This window comes from Rattus norvegicus, chromosome 18 (genome assembly GCF_036323735.1).
Source record: "Rattus norvegicus strain BN/NHsdMcwi chromosome 18, GRCr8, whole genome shotgun sequence".
NCBI lineage: Eukaryota > Metazoa > Chordata > Mammalia > Rodentia > Muridae > Rattus > Rattus norvegicus.
In genome coordinates, this window is record NC_086036.1 from 48,550,579 (window position 1) to 48,572,760 (window position 22,182).

The following is a 22,182-nucleotide window of genomic DNA, read 5'->3' on the forward strand; positions in this document are numbered from 1 at the left end:
CCCCACTCACAGACAGGTAACAGATACTCAGGAGTTTCTTGTATAATTCACTTGCCTCCTTACTGTGACTCACATATAGGGCCAATGTCCTAAATCCTGAGAATTTTCACTGTGACATATGCACAGGGCACTCCTCCTTCAATGGCTTCGATTTCCTCCTACAGAATGCTTTAGGAAAAACCCTACCATGAGCAAAATCTTCGCTTGCGTCTTTACTTGACAGACTCAGTGGCTGAGCACAGTTGAGCTACTAGGACTAGGCCAAGACTAAGTGTCTCTTCTAAAGGACAGGGAGGGCAGTAGAATTCTGCTCATCCTCTGGTGGCAGGCAGTTGTGCTGCATGCTGAAGCCCTTTCTCCCCAGGGGTCCTTCCTCCTCTCTTACACTGCTGAGAGTTTCTGCCCACCTTCTGCCTTCCTTTGACTCCCTCAGGTCTCCCAGGAAATCTCTTACACATCTCCCTTGTCTGGCTGCTTCTCAGATGAGCCAAGCTGATACCTGGCTCCTATGCCCTTCTTGCCTTCTCACGTCTTATCCTCAGGACCAGCCTCTCCTGGAGCTATGCGTTTGGCTTAGGTTCTTCTCTTCAGTTTTCCTTCCTACTGTGTTAGGTGGACAGGGGCTATCAAGACTGGTGATTGTATTTCTGCAGATGGAGGGAGGTCAGGGGCCAGGCCTCACAGCAAAAGTTAACTCAGGGGAACCACATATGAACCCTGTAACTTATACAGAAAGACTTTATTTTCTTTCCCAACTTGAGTTATGTTCTCTTCCTTAATGCCCCATAAATTCTGAGATTAAGCACCAGATCTGAACTTAGTAGGAGAGTAAGAGACTTAGCTGAGGTAAAAGAGGTGGCACATGACATCTTACAAGATGGGTAAGGTTTGTTACCCAAGTTCAAAGAGTAAATTCACAATAAGAAGCAGAGGAGAATTAAACGCATTCCCAGCTCACACTTCTCCCATTCTCTCTCCTCAAATTTCCCCTTCACATAACTATTCTGCACATTTATGCTAATTTAGTCCAAAGAACACAGAAGCAAACTATTAACTTTTCATCTCCTGTTGCTTGTAACATTTACTATTAACATTTATCTTTGTTGGAAGAAATGCATTTTAAAAAAAATAATCACACTTAGGTTGTTAATAAAGCTGTTATAAGTAGGGATGGGAAGATGGCCCAGCAGTTAAGGACAATCATTGCTCTTGCAAAGGATCCAAGTTTAGTTCTCAGCACCCAAGTCAGACAGCTCAGAGTTGCTAAGTTCAAGCCCAGAAGATCCAATGTCCTCTCCCAGCCTCCAGGGACAACTATATTCATATGCACATGCCCATGAATGCACACACATAATTAAAAACAAATTTAAATCTCTTTTTAAAATATGGTAGGCAATCAATAGCAGGTACAGAAAGTGAATGTTAAAGTTAGTCTCAGTAGGTTCCAGCTATCATGCTATCGATGGCAGCTCTCTTTGCCAGCCCATGTACAGGAATTTTTTTCTGTCATAGCAATTTCTCAAGCCTGTAAAGGGAGCCATTTATACGTCTCTTGTCTGACTAGAGTCATGGATGCAAAATACTGTTTGTTTGAGTCTGTACACACATCTAGGAACAAGAATGGCATGGCGTTGAATTCCCAACAGTGGCCATATTGTGGAAAATTCCCCACCTGAAAGCAATCATCCGTGAGCTTAGGTGGAGGCAAAAGACGGGAAGTCCATCTTTCTGCTCTGTGTGTAACAGCAGCCTTCCAGGTGAGTGCCCAACCAGTGTTCTTTCCCATACTTAAAACCTATCACCAGCGGGAAAGATCACACCTCTGAGTTTCAGGCTATTTTCTGGAATTTATTTTGGTCCAATAGACATTTAAAAATAGTTACTTTATTTGATATTGTTGAGCCTCCTTCCAGAGCTATTTAAAAGTCTGGGCTTCCTCTCCCAACCTTCTTTTGTTTTCCAGACATACCACAGCCCTAAGGAGCACATGGCCTACACCATACAAAAATGTCCAATAACAAGGTTCCTTGATTGGCTACCCAATTAAGTAAATCTCCTTGCCTGAAGGAAACTAAGTTAAAATAACATTGAGGTCTGTCTGCAAGCCCACAAAAGAAAAGAAACTTAGACTAGGGCTGAGAATTCTGTTGTGCAATGAGATTTCCAGAATAGCTGTCAGGTGAAGGTTCACAAACATCTTAACACTTTCCCAAACTGCCATGCAGACCCCCACAATCCCTACATGCTGCAGGTTGGGCTGATGATGGCTTTGAAGCCAACCAACGCTGCTAAAAAAAAAAAAAAAAAAAAAAGATAAGGTGAACCTGCTCCGTCTAGTCTGCTTACCCTCAGACCTTATTAAAAGGCCAAGAAAGCCTCTCCTGCTTTTCAGTAATAAACACATAGGCAAGAGTGGTGTACTGGGCAGAGGCTTGGAGATTAGTGGCTTCCCAATAACCTTCTGCGGCCAACACTTGCACATGGTTCCCGGCAGAACTCACTATCTAAATCTTTGTCTAAAGAAACTGCCAGACAATGAGGTTTGTCTCTCCTCTCTCCTCCCTGGCCTCATCCCTTCTCTGTTCTGTCTCCTCCCCCTCCCCCTCCCTCTCCCCCTCCTCCCCCCTCCCCCCCCCCCTCTCTCTCTCTCTCTCTCTCTCTCTTTAACTCTTTTGGGTTGTTGCAACCATGAAAGCCAGGCATCTCTTTCTCCAGATCTCACCATTTCTGTGGGCCTGCATTCCCAGAAATGATCCTGTGTAGTCTGACTCACTTGACTATGGCAAGTCTTCAATCAAATGTAGAAGGGTTCAGGGGGAGTCAATTCTAGAAGCCGAAAATAGTAAAAAGAAGTATTGAATAGTTCTATAAGTGTAAGAATTGGCACTCTGTCTTTTAACCATAAAAAGAACTAAAATATATTTCCCTCATAAAGCCGTGTTTTCTTGATATATATGTGGTTCGGTGTGTAAAAATCACTTTAAAACTAATAAATGGCTAATATTCCCTTTGACCCATGAAGTAGATAATCATGACAGACAAACTTGTGGGGGTTACGCATCCCTCTTTGGGTGTATTAATAATACTTCAGCGTTTTAAGGCATCTCTTGGAGGCAGTCAAGTGTTATTGAGGAGTTCATACCCAACACTAGTGCGGCCTACCACTACAGACACACATTGTCGAGTGATTATTGCACTGCACATCTCAAATCTCGTTTAGGCTTCCATCTCCGCCCTCTATCCCCTACTGAGACTCAGCTTGTGGGATTTACCTGGTTTATTGCCATGTTAGTTCTTGACATCTAATATGGCTTATTAACAGAGTTCACCATACTTTCTGAGAAAGAGTGTTTATGGGGAAAAAAAACTTTATATTTATACAAGGGTTGAGACATGTGACTCATATAAACTGTAATAAGAGTATTGTTGCTTAAACCTGGGTTTGCTTTGAAGCCTCATCGTTCTGTTCTTGGGAAACCATTAAGCAAAATGCCCTGAAGGACAGGAGAAATTGCATCAAGCAATAAAACGTCAACAAATGGGGATTTGAAGATCACACACTTTCATCTAAACATGCCCTTCTCGCCTTTCACTTGGCAGGAGTTTGGTTTTTGAAAAGTAATAAACTCTAGCACTCTGGTTGACCTGAGATATGTTTAAGAAATCAAATCCTCGAGCCAGAAGCAGTATGACCTTTTACATGGACGCCCCACCTTAGAAAAACCATAGGATGTGAAATGTAAACAAAAGGAAGACAGAAACATGTGTCCCAATTGTACAGACCTCAGATTCTTTTGTGATGAGGATGCACACGAAACACCAAACCCCTAGGACAGAGGGAACAACTTTAAGTCTGTTTAAACAGGTGTCCATACTGGCTATCTCAGAAAGAGCAGGTACATAGAATCTTGGTGCACAACCAAGATAGCCATGCTCAAGTTTCCCTGTCTACAGTCCTCTGGGAGCTCCATAAACCTAGGGCAGACAGTGTTTAGTCTCATATGAAGTCTGTAGTCAAGAAGAGCTTCCCATAGCCAAGGAAATTGTCGAACAACTCATGTCCTTTACTTAAATTACTTAGGACTAATAAAAGATATCCAAATTAAAAGCCCATAACAGTATGTATCTAAACCGTTTCATCTCCCACGCCTGACTCTCATTCCCTGCCAGGGAGCAAGCATTTCAAGTGAGACTTCCATAACTTCTCTCAGCCTTTGGTTCTCTGCGCCTTTATCAGCCTGGTTCACTTTATGAAGTAGATTGACATCCATGTCTTTCCTAGCCAGAAAGGATCTCTATTTACAGCACAGAATTGGGAATTTAATCCAGTAGTTAGAGAATTCTTCTTTAGCTGGGGAGAGACGAAAACAGATGGTACCTATTCTGTATTAATGGCTTGATCTCAACATGTATGTTTAATAGTCAGGGCAAACTCCTATCAAAAGTGGGGTTGGAGAGATGGTGAAGACGTTGAGTATTTGCTGCTCTGGCAGAAGACCCTGGCCCAGTTCTTAGCACCCACATGCTAGGTCACAAACATCTGTAACTCTAATCCTGAGAATATGTTGTTCTATTCTGACCTCAGTGGGCAATAGGCATGGTACACATACATACGTGCAAAATGTTCATTCACATAAAAGAAGTAAATCTAAAAACTTTTTAACAAGTGAAGGTTAGGTTGGGATATAGAACCATGTTAGAGTGCTTGTCTAGCATGCACCACATTTACCTCAAAACTAAGACATGAAAAAATATACAAGAACATGTGAATGATGCTAAAAGTTTAACTAGAGGAACTTATTTATAAAAATACACCAGGAGATCTTAAAGCAGTTGAGTTCCCATTTGGAACAGTGAATCTGGTAGGTTTCCTAGGGGAATCTGTAATTTGCAAGAAAAGAAAAGGAGCCGATACAGAAGGTCAGTCCACAGCCCTGGGTTGTTATCACGCCTATATTTAGAAACCATTGTCCCAAGGTTTGGGATGACAAGCTAGGAGCTAAAAAGTATTCATAGGTATTAGTCATCTAATGAGTTCACGCCTCCAGCATCAGTGTTGTGAATTCAACGTCTGCAAGAGTGTGGTTACAGTTTCACCCAGAGACAGTGGGTGAGTAGAGCCATGGCAGAATGGCAAGACTATGACTTGTCTGAACACAAGGAATCACCCATCCCTGTCACTATCACCATATAGCAATGCCAGCCCAAGGTTGCCAGACTCTACTTGCCATAACAGCATAATAAAAAAAAAATGCCATGTGTAAAAACCTCCCAATTCTTTCTGCTCGTGGTTTAATATTTGGGCTACATTTGAAGGCCAGATTCCCATGCCTATGAGTTCATGCAGTTCACAGGCCAAGCAGGTTAGTGTGTGTGAGGGAAGAGGAGGAACCTTATCAAGAAATATAGGACAAATGTTTTGACTCTTATCTGACCAGTATGAATATTTAGTAGAGTAAACATACAGCAAAAACCATCCACCAACAAACAAGAATGATATCAAAGAAATAAAACAGAAATTTTGCTGTTAATGAATTTAATTAACAATGAAAAATACATAAGCTTAGGCCAGTAAGTCAGAGTTAGATGAAAAAGTCCTGTGAGTGAAGACACCTTTACCCAATCACTCTTTTTAATAATTATGTTAAAATCTTGATTATAGCATATTAATATGTAAGAATACTTTTTCAGCAATTTGTACCCAAAACATTAGAAATAACTAAATTATGTAGCAACCGGAACTAGGTTTGAGTCCATCGTGTGTGGTCTGTACAAATAGATTCAAAGCCACTATGCTCTAACGATGATGCTGCCAAAACTCATTTCATAGCAAACTGGTCAGAATGTAAGAAGTAAGCTACAAAGCACAAGGGAATTATCTCTCTGTTTCCTTAGGTGTTTATATTTTTATGATTATATCTTTGGGTAAAAGTAAAAAAATAAAGGAAACCAGAAAACTATTTGTTTGATAGGATAAAGAAATACACCCAAGCCGGCGCAGTAAGAGCCAAGGCAGTGTGCAGGGTTGTGGGCTGCTGTTTACTGCTTTCACTAGGAAGGAAGAAAAGCTAACACACTGTAAGGTTTCCTGTGAGGATGCTGTCCTTCAGAGAAGAATCAACCCCAAATAGGGAGAATCAAGGACACTGTTGAGACAGGAAGTGGAACTAACTTAGCAACCTGAAATTGCCTTGGCTATGCACACAGACACCACACACACACACACACACACACACACACACACACACACACACACACATACACACACACACAGAGACACACACAGACATACACACAGACAGACAGAAACACACAGAGAGAGACAGACACACACAAACAGAGACACACACATACACAGACAGACACACACAGAGAGACACACACACAGACACACACAGAGACATACACACAGACAGACACACACAGACAAGTACAGACACACACAGAGACACAGACACACAGACAGACAAACAGACACACACAGACACACACATAGACACACACAGACACACACAAACACACACACAGACACACACAGAGACATACACCCACAAACACACACAGACAGGCACAGACACAGAGACACACACAGAGACATACACACACAGAGACAGACACACACATACACACACACAGACACACACAGACACATACAAACAGACACACACAAACACGACACAGAGACACACACAGACACACACACACACACACACATATCTTTTACTAATGCACTTGTCTTCCTGACACCTTACCTGCATACACTGCACACACTCACCTGACTCTGAACAGTGCACGCCGTAACCTCAAACCCCAGTATGCACTGAGCTGCTTAAACGCCCTTCTCCAACAATGGATACGTTTCTCTGCACCTGATGACAATCAAAGTTGGACAATTGCCACTCAAACATATTCCCATATGTGGGAAGGAGGATAAACCCTGCCTAGACTGGTTTTAGGTCCCTGCCCAATAAGCAATCTGCGTCCTTTAAACGAGATTTAGGGGGAAACCCCTATCTACCATCTGTCTTAGTTTGCTTTATAGCGCTGTGATAAATAACCATGGCCAAAGTCAAGTTGAGGAACAAAGAGTTTACTTCAGCTCACAGTTTATAGTTCACCATGAAGGACATCATGGCAGGAACCTGGAGGCAGGAATAGAAGCAAAGATTATGGAGGACAATGGCTTACTGCTTTGATCCCCCTGTTTGTTCAGCTGCTTTCTTACACAACTCAGGACCACAAGCCTAGCAGTGGTATCACCCGCACCAATCACTAATTAGTTAAATGCCCCATACACTCGCCCATATATGTAATATGGTGGACACATTTTCTCAGTTGAGGTTCCTCTTCCCAGAGAGATCTGGCTTATGTCAAGTGGGGGAAAAAATTAACCAAGACATTGTCTCCTGCTTACTATATATTGGAAAGGCACATGATTAAAATCAAAATGCATTGTGGGAAGGGAAGTAGTGGGAAAGTTATATAACTTAAAAGTCTGTCAGTCAAAGCAGAGAGTCACCCATACTTTTTCTCTTGAACCCCATAAAAAGGATGTGACTATAATCCCTAGGGATGTGGCCATCCCTAACCCAGAAGCTATTCCCAGTAACAACCTCTCACAAAGGAAACATTAGTGTTATCCAGTGTAGTCTCACTGGAGACACAGACCACACTCAAGGGCAGGCACTATGCGCCATAGTAGATGGCCAGCACAAACAAACTCTGTGTATTGGGGAAGGCTTTTGCTTGGCTTGGCTTGGCTTGGGTTGAGTTGGGTTTTATCTGCTTGGTTGGTTTGGGGGTTTTTGCTTGTTTGGTTGGTTTGGTTTTTGTTTGTTTCATAATGCTTTATCTGGGCTTTTTTTTTAACCTTACTGGCCTGCTGATATACTATGGTTCCTGATTTTTTGTTATAGGTTTTGCGTATGTGCGTGCCTATGCACCGGCCTGCTGATATACTATGGTTCCTGGTTTTTGTTATAGGTTTTCCGTATGTGCGTGCCTATGCACCGGCCTGCTGATATACTATGGTTCCTGGTTTTTAATATAGGTTTTCCGTATGTGCGTGCCTATGCACCGGCCTGCTGATATACTATGGTTTCTGATTTTTGGTGATAGGTTTTCCGTATGTACGTGCCTATGCACGGGCCGGCTGATAGACTATGGTTCCTGGTTTTTGTTATAGGTTTTCCGTATGTGCGTGCCTATGCACCGGCCTGCTGATACACTATGGTTCCTGGTTTTTGTTATAGGTTTTCCGTATGTGCGTGCCTATGCACCGGCCTGCTGATATACTATGGTTTCTGATTTTTGTTATAGGTTTTCCGTATGTGCGTGCCTATGCACCGGCCTGCTGATATACTATGGTTCCTGGTTTTTGTTATAGGTTTTCCGTATGTGCGTGCCTATGCACCGGCCTGCTGATATACTATGGTTTCTGATTTTTTGTTATAGGTTTTCCGTATGTGCGTGCCTATGCACCGGCCTGCTGATATACTATGGTTCCTGGTTTTTGTTATAGGTTTTCCGTATGTGCGTGCCTATGCACCGGCCTGCTGATATACTATGGTTTCTGATTTTTTGTTATAGGTTTTCCGTATGTGCGTGCCTATGCACCGGCCTGCTGATATACTATGGTTTCTGATTTTTTGTTATAGGTTTTCCGTATGTGCGTGCCTATGCACCGGCCTGCTGATATACTACGGTTTCTGATTTTTTGTTATAGGTTTTCCGTATGTGCGTGCCTATGCACCGGCCTGCTGATATACTATGTTTTCTGATTTTTGGTTATAGGTTTTCCGTATGTACGTGCCTATGCACCGGCCTGCTGATATACTATGGTTTCTGATTTTTGGTTATAGGTTTTCCGTATGTGCGTGCCTATGCACCGGCCTGCTGATATACTATGGTTTCTGATTTTTTGTTATAGGTTTTCCGTATGTGCGTGCCTATGCACCGGCCTGCTGATATACTATGGTTCCTGGTTTTTGTTATAGGTTTTCCGTATGTGCGTGCCTATGCACCGGCCTGCTGATATACTATGGTTTCTGATTTTTTGTTATAGGTTTTCCGTATGTGCGTGCCTATGCACCGGCCTGCTGATATACTATGTTTTCTGATTTTTGGTTATAGGTTTTCCGTATGTACGTGCCTATGCACCGGCCTGCTGATATACTATGGTTTCTGATTTTTGGTTATAGGTTTTCCGTATGTGCGTGCCTATGCACCGGCCTGCTGATATACTATGGTTTCTGATTTTTGGTTATAGGTTTTCCGTATGTGCGTGCCTATGCACCGGCCTGCTGTTATACTATGGTTTCTGATTTTTTGTTATAGGTTTTCCGTATGTGCGTGCCTATGCACCGGCCTGCTGATATACTATGGTTCCCGGTTTTTGTTATAGGTTTTCCGTATGTGCGTGCCTATGCACCGGCCTGCTGATATACTATGGTTTCTGATTTTTTGTTATAGGTTTTCCGTATGTGCGTGCCTATGCACCGGCCTGCTGATATACTATGGTTTCTGATTTTTTGTTATAGGTTTTCCGTATGTGCGTGCCTATGCACCGGCCTGCTGATATACTATGGTTCCTGGTTTTTGTTATAGGTTTTCCGTATGTGCGTGCCTATGCACCGGCCTGCTGATATACTATGGTTCCTGGTTTTTGTTATAGGTTTTCCGTATGTGCGTGCCTATGCACCGGCCTGCTGATATACTATGGTTTCTGATTTTTGTTTATAGGTTTTCCGTATGTGCGTGCCTATGCACCGGCCTGCTGATATACTATGGTTCCTGGTTTTTGTTATAGGTTTTCCGTATGTGCGTGCCTATGCACCGGCCTGCTGATATACTATGGTTCCTGGTTTTTGTTACAGGTTTTCCGTATGTGCGTGCCTATGCACCGGCCTGCTGATATACTATGGTTCCTGGTTTTTGTTACAGGTTTTCCGTATGTGCGTGCCTATGCACCGGCCTGCTGATATACTATGGTTCCTGGTTTTTGTTACAGGTTTTCCGTATGTGCGTGCCTATGCACCGGCCTGCTGATATACTATGGTTCCTGGTTTTTGTTATAGGTTTTCCGTATGTGCGTGCCTATGCACCGGCCTGCTGATATACTATGGTTCCTGGTTTTTGTTACAGGTTTTCCGTATGTGCGTGCCTATGCACCGGCCTGCTGATATACTATGGTTCCTGGTTTTTGTTACAGGTTTTCCGTATGTGCGTGCCTATGCACCGGCCTGCTGATATACTATGGTTCCTGGTTTTTGTTATAGGTTTTCCGTATGTGCGTGCCTATGCACCGGCCTGCTGATATACTATGGTTCCTGGTTTTTGTTACAGGTTTTCCGTATGTGCGTGCCTATGCATCAGCCTGCTGATATACTATGGTTCCTGGTTTTTGTTACAGGTTTTCCGTATGTGCGTGCCTATGCACCGGCCTGCTGATATACTATGGTTCCTGGTTTTTGTTATAGGTTTTCCGTATGTGCGTGCCTATGCACCGGCCTGCTGATATACTATGGTTCCTGGTTTTTGTTACAGGTTTTCCGTATGTGCGTGCCTATGCACCGGCCTGCTGATATACTATGGTTCCTGGTTTTTGTTACAGGTTTTCCGTATGTGCGTGCCTATGCACCGGCCTGCTGATATACTATGGTTCCCGGTTTTTGTTACAGGTTTTCCGTATGTGCGTGTGCTGTGTGTGTTCCTCCTTTTTGTTGTTGTTGGGGAGTGAGGTTGGTGTTTTGGTTTTTTTTTGTTTTGTTTTGTTTTGTTTTTGTTTTGCTTTTTCTCTGTTTGTTTTGTTCTATTCTTGTTTTTTTTTTTTCTAGAGAGAGAAAGAGGGGGGACGATTTGAATTAGCTGGGTAGGGAGGTGGGGAGGATCTGGGGGAGATGAAGGAGGGGAAACCATAAACAAATATATAGTATAAAAAATCCACTTTCGGTTTTTAAAAAACGTAAGAGAGAAGGAAGGGGGAGAAGAAGGAAGAGGAGAGGGAGGAGAAAGAGGAGGAGGAGGAAAGGAGGGAGGGAAGGAAGGAAGCAAGGAAGCTTCAATTACTTGAAGCCCTTGAGTGCCTTACTTCTGTGGCCTGCAGTCACCTGTCACTGTTCACAGTGTACCTGACTTGTTCTAGTGTTTTGATTTGAACAAAATCACCCAGAAACTTTTGCAAATCTGCGTGAGACTATTTCAATTGCTTGGCAAAGAGGTGAAGAACATGGAAACATGACCCAGACCCTGACCCCAATAACACAATAAAAGCAAGAGCTGAAGTCGATGGAAATAGAGCGGGCAGCACAGAAGCCCAAGAAAGGGCAAAGCTGGCTTTAGAGATTTAAAAAGTGGTAAAGACCAGACCAGATTAGACTGAAGGAGAAGGAGGAGGAGGAGGAGGAAAAGGAGGGGGAGAGGAGAGGAGAGGGAGGGGAGGAGGAGGGGAGGGGAGGGGGAGGGGCAGAGATTCGGCTCAGTTGATAGACTGCCTGCCCTGAATACATGAGCCTCTGAGTTTGAACTTCATCATTAAAAAAACAAATACAAAATCAGGAAAGGCCTCAAATAATATCAAAGACTAAATAGTAATTCCATTAAAAAGACAACAAAAATATATTAACCAATTCTAAGAGGACAACATCTGAAAGAAAGAGACAAATCCTTTGAAAGCCGTAAATGATAATATCAAGGACTGACAAATGAGATTGCACAAAAATAAAAAGTCTCTGCGTGGCAAAGGACACAAGAGTGAGATGACAGCTTGTGAACGAGCGAAAACATTTGCCAGCTATACATCGTACCGGGGATTATAGCTAGAACATAAACAAAGAACTAAAACATTAAACATCAGTTACCCAGCCCCTTTCTGGTCCCCTGGCCTTGGCCCATTTTTCTCCCACCTAGATACATACATTTAACAGTTAGAAGCTAGGATCTGCATTTGAGCGAGAATATACAGTATCCATCTTTCTAAGCCTGGGTTATCTCACTTAAAATAACATTTTTCCAGTTCCATCAATTTTCCTACAAATAATTTCATTTTCCTTTACATCTGAAAGTGTTGCATTGTGGGTATGTATCGTGTACCGTTATCCATTTACCGGTTGATGGATGTCTATGCTGACTCCATTCTTTTGCTGCTGAGGAAAGAGCAGCAGTGTTTTACCATAGCCAGCATGGCTATAATTAAAGGGATGCTGGCAAGAACAAGGCACATTAACCAAGAAACACTGATATTCTCTTGGCAGGACTGTTGCTATTAGATCCCAAAGGAATTTAAGTCAGTATACAACAGTGGTACCTCCACATCCATGTTTATTGATGTGCATCTCACAGTAGCCAAGATATGGGACCAGCTCTCGTCCATCAGCAGAGGGATGGATGGGGAAGATGTGGTACCCAACACACACATGTGCAAGCACACAGGGTGGAGTTTAAGTCAGCTGTAAAGGACAAATTTGTGACATTTGGTTGTGTCATTTGCAGAACGGTGGATGAACCTGGAGATTATCATGCTACGCAAAATGAACCTGACTCAGAAAGATTAATACCACATTTCCTCTCGTTACGGGATGTGGATTTAAATATATATGTTAGAAGAAGGGGGACTTTTAGGTGGACGAAATGAGCGAGAGGGGTGAGAGAGCAAGAGTGGACAATGGAGAGAGGGCGAGCATGACACACGTCTTGGGTCGTGATTGCTATCAACTTAACACAACCTAGAGTCAGCTGGGAAGAGTTGAAAAAGCTCAACTAAAGGATTATTTAGGTCAGATTGGCCTGTGGCCATCTCTATGGGGGCATTGTCTTGATTGCTAATTGATGTAAGAAAGCCCAGCCCACTAGGGGCTTGTTCTACTCTTCCTTTGTTTTAACCCTCTGACTTAGTTAGGGTTCCATTCCTATGAACAGATACCATGACCAAGGCAACTCTTATAAAGGACATTTAATTGGGGCTGGCTTACAGGTTCAGAGATTCAGTCCATTATCATCAAGACAGGAAGCATGGCAACTTCCAGGCAGGAAATGGTGCTGGAGAAGGAGCTGAGAGTTCTACATCTTGTTCCAAAGGCAGTCAGGGGAAGACTGGCTGTCAGCTAGGAGAAGGGTCTCAAAGCTCACTCCCACAGTGGCATATTCCTCCTATAAGGCCACACCTACTCCAATAAGGCCACACCCCCTAATAGTGCCACTCCCTGGGCCAAGCATGGACAAACCACTACACCCTCTGATCCACCCTTAGTTTTCTGAGCCCATCTCTGCTTAAACCTTCCTCGCCCTAGTGTTTTCCTTCACCACTTTGTTTTTAATCTCTCTACTGTACCAACTACCTTAAGGTATCACCACAAAAGACCCCTTAGTTTCCTGTCTTCTACTTGTGCTCCAAGTTAAACCCACACAGCAAAAGATTTGTGCTAAGATCTACACACAGGAGTAAACATATAGCATTTGACTTTCTGGGCCACATTTGCCTTGTTGTATGATTTTTTCCGGTTCTGTCTATCTACCCCGCATATTCCATGGTTTCCTTTGTCTTTGCAGCTTAGTTATTACTACAGATGAACTAATAGGACAAGATTAGTGTGTGTATGAACCACACTGTCCTATCAGTTCATCTGTTGATGGACATCTATGTTGACTTTAAGTCCTAAGTATTAGGAATAGAGCAGCAATGGAAGAGGACGCATGTGTCTCTGTAGTAAGATATAAAGTATGTTGGATACTTGCCCAGAAGTGGCACCAATCCTTCATATGTCAGTTTCCTTATAGGATTTGGGGGAGAGGGCTTGTTTGTGTATTTGTTTGTAGTGTTTGTTTTGCTTTAGACTTTCTGTTTGGTTGATTGGCTTGGTTTGTTTTGGTTTGTTTTGATTTGGTTTCTGAGGAACCTCCACACTGATTTCCAAAATGGCTACCCTACTTTACACTCCCACCAGCAGTCTCTAAGAGTTCCCCTTCTCCCATCATCCACAGCAACATTTGTTCTCATTTTCATCCCCAATGATGGCCACTCTGGCTGAGGTGAGACGGAATCTTAAACTCGTCTTAATTCGAGTCTCCCTGGTGGCCAAAGGTTTTCAGCACTTTTTAAAAATGTCTCCTGGATTTGTATTTCTTCCTTTGAAATTTTTCTTCTCTTCCAGGGCTCACTTTTTAATTGGGTTTTCCGTTTTATTTAATGTTTAATTCTTGAGTACTAGATACTGATTTTCTGTGGATTGTTGCCTATGTGCAGTTGAGGGCAGGCACAAGATAAGGCAAGGACTGTGAATGGGAAGTGAAAAAGTAAGGCAGGCATGGAGTTTTGGAAAGAAGGGAGAGAGAGAAGGAGAATAAGAACCAAGATGGAGGCAGAGAAGGGCGCCCCAGATCTGTGTGGCTTTAAATGGCCACAGATAGCTATGAATATTTCATAAGGGATGGATTTTTATAGGACAATTTGTCTTATCTAGGTGGGCAGTTTATATCAATATCAATTGGTTGCGAGTTTATTGTGCAGAGGTTTTGTGGCTTGAGAATTTACTGATATAAATCTGATTGACAAATTACAATCTTATTGAGTTTTGATTTCAACAGGTAACTGGGAGTTGACTATAACCACAGAGGGCGGATGCTGGAATTGTGAACAGAGTTCACAGCAGAGAGTCGCAAGAGGGTAGCCACTACTGGGGCCAGAGAGTAGCCGTCGCCAATGTGGGCTTAGCCATGGAGGCAGAGAGACCACTGGAGACAGAGAGTAAGAGGAGGTAGTGTGGCATAGTGCCTGGTGCCCCACATCATTTTCTAATATTTACCGCTACAATTTTCTGTCTGGTGAATAGCTAGCAAAGACTATTTTTCCCATTCCATATGCTGCCTCCTCTCACAAAACAGGTTTAAAGTTTCCCAGGCTCTCACCCATGGATTGGTGGACTTCTTCCCTGTGTCATCAGAACCTTATTCAAACAATCCTCACCTCTACCTGTAAGTGACAGCATACTCCCAACTTTTTCCTCCAGCAATTTTAGGGCATAAAGTATAATGCTGAGGTCCTTGATCCTCTTGACCTAAAATGACGTCTATCTTTCTTGGTTGAGGTATGTTTCTTGGAAGCAATGCAAATAAACAGAAGCCGTTTTCTAATCCAATCTGCCAGTCTGTCTTTGTATTGTGGAAACCACCAGTGTTGAGATTGCTATGTGTACTGGTTCCTGTCATCTTGTCGGATTTTCTAATGTTTTCTTCGGCCTCTTAGGATTAATTGTCCTGGTATTGTTTATTTATTCTAGTGACATCTTGTTTCTCTTCAGACCCAAGTATCCTTCCAGGATCCTCTTTAGAGCAGGTTTAGTGGTCATAAATTTCTTTAGTCTATTTAGATCGTGGATATTTTATTCTTTCTTCAAAGTTTTAATGGATAGCTTTGCTTCATATAGTAGTCTTGGATAGCAGTTGTGGCCTTTTAGAACTTAGAATAAATCTTTGGCTCTAAAAGTCTCTGTTGAGTAAGCAGATGGTATTCTGATGGATCTTCCTCTATTAGTGACTTGACCCGTCTCTCTTGCAGCTTCCAACACCCTTCTTTTCTCTGTGTTTTTAGTATTTAAGCATAACGTGTCATGGTATTTGATTTGTATTTGATGTTCTGTAGGCTTCTCGTACCAAGCTGGGGATATTTTTCTATAGATTTGGGAATCTTTCTTCATTGAACATATTTTCTATGCCTTTGGTGTAATATTCTCCTTCTTTAAAAGGCCAATAACTCAAAGATTTAGTCTTTTCTTGGTGTCCCAGAACTCTCTCATGGCCTATTCATTTATTTTTTTTAAATGTGTTGTGACCTTTAGTGAATGACAAAGGAATGTTAATGTGAAAGGATGTCTAGAAAAGGCATGAAGTTAACACCCTGTGTGACGATGAAAGGCCTGAGATTAACATTTGTAGCAAAAATATTCACAATTTTTTAGGTGTGATGAAAGTTCCAGTCAACACAGTACAGTAGGACAAAGCAATGAAAGAGATGTCAGATGCCAGACTGGGGGCAGGGGGGGCGTAATAAAATCGCCTTCACTCACAGATTGCTGTAGCAAATCCTATACAATTCGCAAATAAGCTAGAATTAATAGTGGCCTTTTCAAGACCTCAGGAAAATTAATTTTAAAAAAGAATTGACTTTCTATAAACTAGCCATGAATAACTAGAAATGATATTCTAAAACATCTTAGTTATCAAAACAAACAACTTAGAAGCAAATTTAACCAAAATATTTATACATCAAAGACAACGAGACATTGCTGGGAAAAGCTGAGGAAGACATATGCAGCAGAAATTGGTATGGTACAGAGACATGGCCAATGGAACAGATTCCAAGAGTATATGGCTAATTGCTATTTTTAACAAAGTTCCCAAGTAGATCATTGAGGAAAGTGATTTAATTGTTTGTTTGTTGTTGTTCTCTCTCTCTCTCTCTCTCTCTCTCTCTCTCTCTCTCTCTCTCTCTGCTCTCTGCTCTAGTTCTCTGGACAACCCAACAACAGAGGGTAAAAGAACACAAAGAAAAGGAATTGTTTCTGGATGTAAGCAAAACTTCATTTTAGACAGGGCCTGTAATGCCTTTACAATAAAAGATAAGATTTGTAATTTTAAATAACACCATTTTTTTAAAAAAATAATTGGTCTTCAGGAGACATCACTGAAACACTGGAAGTCAAATCCTAGATTTATAAAATGCCGTATAAAATACCTATGGTATATATTTCTAGCAATGAATTTTCATTGATAACCCAAGAAGTCAAGATTACAAAACAAACCCTCCCTTCAAATTATAGGCAAAATACTTGAACCGGTGCTTTACAAATGAAGATAAGCGAACATATTCTTGAAGAAGAAAAAAAGCTTACGATCACCATTCATTGGAAGGAAAGACAGATGAAAACAAGATGAGACATTCGTATCTATCTAGTCACCACAACAAACACTTCAAAAGGAAACAAGACTTCACTTACACGCAGCACTGTGGCGAGAATATAGAGCAATATGGCCTCGGTACAGAGATGTGCGGTAATTTTTATGTTGAACATAAACCTACCATATGCACCAAGACTTCTACTAAGGACGAATTAACTCAAGAGAAATGCGAGCGCAGATCCACAGAACACACGAACATGTTCACAGCCGCTGTATTCATAGTGTCACTAAACTAGAACAGTCCACATAGCCATTAGTAACTGCGTGATCGATTAAAATTTTTCACACTGAAACAAGACAAAAGTAAATAAATAAATAAATAAATAAACTGGAACTACCGATGCATACAGTAGAGAACAATGTGAAAGCCATCACTCCGTGCAAAGAGGGTCTGACACAAAAACATAGGTACTGTATGACTCCTTTATGTATATTTCAAGAACAGATAAGACTGACTGTACTGTTTATAAAAACAGGCGGGGGAAGTGGTTTCCTAGTATGTGGAGTGAGTTGATAGCTCACTCACAAAGTAAGATGCAGGAATTTGTATGTTAGCTGGAAACACTCTGTATTGTGGGGTAGGTTCTTCATTACACAGATGTAAATCGTAGTAATCAATTATGATAATAAGATGATAGATGGGTAATAGGTAGGTAGGTAGATAGATAGATAGATAGATAGATAGATAGATAGATAGATAGATAATAGCTTCATCAAACTACATACTTGCATGATGATATATATAATCAGCGGCTGAAAGCTCTTGGACCGCCTTTCCTGCTTCTAAGGACCAGCACGCTATCCCCGCCTCTTTTCTGCTGTCCTAAGAGTACCCATGGGCACAGATCTCAGATTTCCCTGTGCATCTGGACTACCAAGGATGTATATTGAAAATACAGATCCCTGGGTGCTATCCCTGGGACTTGTGGCCTGAATTCCGCAACCTTGGGCAGTGCAAGGACCTGTGTTCATTGCTCGCCTAAACTTCCTCTCTGTCAGATCGGAAGTTACTGCTGCAGGAAAGGCTGTTCGCTGAAGCTCGACGCCCCCTAGTGTCTGCCGTTGGACCCTAACCCCACTTCTTTATAACAACCATTTTTCTAAGTTAAGCAGCTCGAAAGACAAATGATGTCATTCCTATCGTTTATTCACAAAATTGTGATGGCTCTGAGACAAACCAACAGAAAACCCAACCTTTTCGTAATCCTAGGTCTCTAGCAGGAGAGATGACGTATGCCCAGGCATCCCTCCAGCTCCCTGTCAGTGCTCGGCAGAGGAGTGGGCTCTCTGAGTTACCCCCAGAGACCGGGGATTGAGGATGAAATCCCCTAATGGAAAATTGAGGAGGGACTCTGCTCAGGTTCTGGGTCAGGATGACTAAGGAATTCTTACTGTTTAACTATGCTGTTAAATCACAGCATGCATTTTCTGTAGTCTGCACCACAAGACCACAAAAATCACAGTGGTTAGGAAATCCCTTTGTCTGAAAGCCATCGTTTGCTACTTGGGCTGATTTAAAAATCGCCAACAATTGTACCTCCAAAACAATGACTTCAGGATGTAGACGAGGCTCTGGTCATGTAGCGGGGCCATGATTGCTCACGTGTGACTTCCATGAAAGCAAGGCTTCGGTTAGCAGTCCCTGGCTTACAAAGGGGACTTCATATACACAGGAGGCTGAAATCCTGTCTACATTTTCCAGGTTCTAGAAGAACAGGTACGACATTAGACCTCTTTTCAAAACTGCAAATCCTCTTCGGGTCTTATTCACCCTTTAATGTGTGTTTTAATCAATCTCAGCGGTTAAAAACTCATGGGACCACAGCGTTGGCTCAGTGAGGAAGAAGCGAGGCAAGTCTCCGTGCGCATCGGTAGAGCAGGGAGGGAAAGGAGAGAGTTTAGAAGGCAGATGACAGCTGGAGAAAATTCAATAACTTGAGAACAATAAATGGGGTGAAATGTGAACTTAGAAAGAACTGGGCAGTTTGGAATGCAGAGCGCAAGGCCGACCTTCTCTGCAGCGTTTCAGGGACCCTGGCCATGATTGCTAATACTGACACCATTACTCTGGAAAACGGAGCCAAGATTAGGTGCTGTTCTGGCTAGCCAATCGTTCTGTTTCTGTATGTCTTCCCAACTCTCTTTAGCAAAAGGAACAATGTCAGACTTGTTACTTCCCTAAACATTCCCTCTTGTCAAAATGACAGTAAAAGCATTTTCCTAGCCTGAGATCTCAGAAGATTTCTAAGGGGTGCTTTTCCTGCTTTACCACGTTGACGACATTTCAGCTTTAGAACCAGAAATGGCATCAGAAGGAATCGAGGCCAGACTCTCAATGTCACATATTAAGCTTATGTATGATTAAGCTCAGACTTTCTGCCAGGAATCAGAAGGAACTACAGACAGGACCTTGAAGGCCAAGCTTCCTTCTTGTACTACTCTGAGCTTTATATTAATACAGGCCTGAATAGCCTCTGTAGCTCCTTGCTATATAAGCTAGAGTTCTTCACAGTGTCTCTAAATATGCTTTTTTTTAACTCGAGAGGTACAATAGATTAAAAAATAAAGTGTAAAAACAAAAACTCCACCCCGCTGACACAAATACATAAGTAAGTCCTCGTGTGATTTTTAAAAAGTAAACAAAAAGTCCCAGTAGCATCTCAAAGACCAGCAACTGACCTAGATGGAGAGACTAGAAAAGACTCCTAAAGGAAGAGCAAACGGAGATGAGATAATGGAGGGAGAGAAAGAAGGCAGAATTCTTGAGACAGTACTCCAGTGATCCCAATACACTTGTAAGGGATCATTTGGATTAGGTTAACCTCTGGGTGTGCATGGGGAATTTTGTTCATTAGATCAATTGAGATTGAAGAAATAAAGTTTCAAAGTTTCATAGATATGAGAAACAAAGTTGTAAAAACAAGGTTTTGAGAAATACATCTGGTGGTCAGGATGCCTATGACAAACTTGTGACCTATCTGAGAGATACATCTGACGTCGGGATGCCCAGTCATATGACAAAGTTTTGGTGATCAAGATTCTGACTAAGCTAATTAAGCAATAACAACTGTTCTCAGAAAAAACCCCTACCCCTCCCTGTGGTAAATCCTGAGAACAACCTCAAGATGTCATCCTGACCCTGCCCGACCATTTAGTTCACCACCCCCATAAGGAACGTGCCAACTTAGCCCTTTCCCAGTGATTCTCCAAGGCCAGGTGTAGGGCTGGATGAGGAAAGTGACCAACTGAACCAAGAACGGCCCCTTGAGCAGGCCAGCCAATACCTGACCAGATCCTTTGTCCTGTGTACCACCAATGAGAATAGGCCAGGTAACCCTGTTGCTGAAGTCTGCCCTCTATAATGAATAAAAGTTGTGTGCTTTTGGGGTTCGGGGTTGCCTCTCCCTGCGTGGATGAGCGACCCCACATACCTGGATTAAAAACCTTATACCCTCATGCTATTGCAGCAGTCACTTTGTCAATCTGGGCTCTGTGGGTTCCGCTCCTGAGGTAAGGCCGCTATGGGGTCTTACAACAAGATGAGGATCCACAGTAAAAGGCAGCACCATTCCAAAAGGAGGACGCTAGCGGAGCATTCACCCTTGTCCTCTGTTGTCCCCCTGTCAACTTGACCAGCCTCTTCAAGCTCCTTCTGACTGGACTTCCATGTTGGAACAATTGTACCCTTGAACTATGAGCTAGCACAAACCCATCCTTCCTTAAGCTGCTTTTGGCAGGAAAAGTTACTAAGACCTTCAGTCACTCAAGGTCGAGCTTCACTCAGTGAGTTATTAGAGAAGAGCTTCAGGTGGATGCCATACCATGCCAGTGGCTGGATTTTATATTCAGGTGCTCCAGCTAAAGGGGATAAATTTGACATGAGGTCTTCTTCGTTTTTGCTGTCCAGAATACAGTACACAGACCACACTGCTAAAGTATAAATAGATCCCTCTTTTAACAAAAATAGATAATGCAAGGAGAATTATAGAAATGATTGCACCCCAAACACTGTCCATCCTATACAAATGTTCAAACCAGTGGGCAGTCAGTGAAAATTATAGTTTCCTGAGACCAGAGGGAACAGCATTGGCAGAGTATTAGCTGAACAATTAGAACAATCGGTTAGTCAATTATTTTACTATCTTCAGACACTCTAGTATGCTTCTCAATAAATAATCCAGAAAAGGAAAATTTATGGACAATACAAAGATATCGAGAAATAGATTAGAAAGGCCTTCATATTTAACATGTACCTCAGTCTTAATTTTGAGCATTAAGAAAGAAGTATGCAACTTTTATTAATTTAAAAAGAAATTAGGGGCTGGAGAGATGGCTCAGAGGTTAAGAGCACTGACTGCTCTTCCAGAGGTCCTGAGTTCAAATCCCAGCAACCACATGGAGGCTCACAGCCATCTGTAATGAGATCTGATGCCCTCTTCTGGTGTGCCGGCATGTATGTAGGCAGAACACTATATACATAGCTAATAAATATATCTTTTTCAATACCTATTTACCTTTACAAAAACACTGGTTAAACAAATATACCGAGGAGGAACGAACAAATTACTCATCTTTCCAAGCCTCAAAGACTAGGTCCAGGCCTTCTAAGTGCCATTTCCACAGATGAGTGGAATCTAGACTGTCCTGCCTTAAACAAGAATAAAGAACTGACTGGGTGAGCCTGCATCAACAGTGCTGGCCCACAGGAAAAAGAAAGATGCAGAGTTGGATCCCCCCCCCTCTCTCTCTCTCTCCATATATATATATGTATGTATGTATGTATGTATGTATGTATATATATATATGTATGTATATATATATTGGATTTTTAATTTACATTTCAAATTTTATCCCCTTTTGCCCAACAAGGCCATTCTCAGTTTTTTTGTTTTGTTTTGTTTTTTTGCTTTTTTTTGTTTTTGTTTTGCTTTTAAATTGGATATATGGAAAACTGTGTGCTTAGGGATTAGAAATCTACCATTCAAGAACTCAGATACAACCCCATGAGCCCAAAGGTACCATTAGGAACAATACGTGGACCTACCTGTCTGGAGAGATCAAAGAACATCTAACTCCACACTGAGGGCCTTGGCCAGGGTGAGTGGGGAGGACAGGGCGTGCCTCTTTCCAGTCTCCCTGTAGAAGACAGCTGGGTTCCTTCCTCTGCTTGCCTTAGAGAACACACATCTCACAGGCACGTCCTATGCTCCCACATTCTAAAAATACACTAGT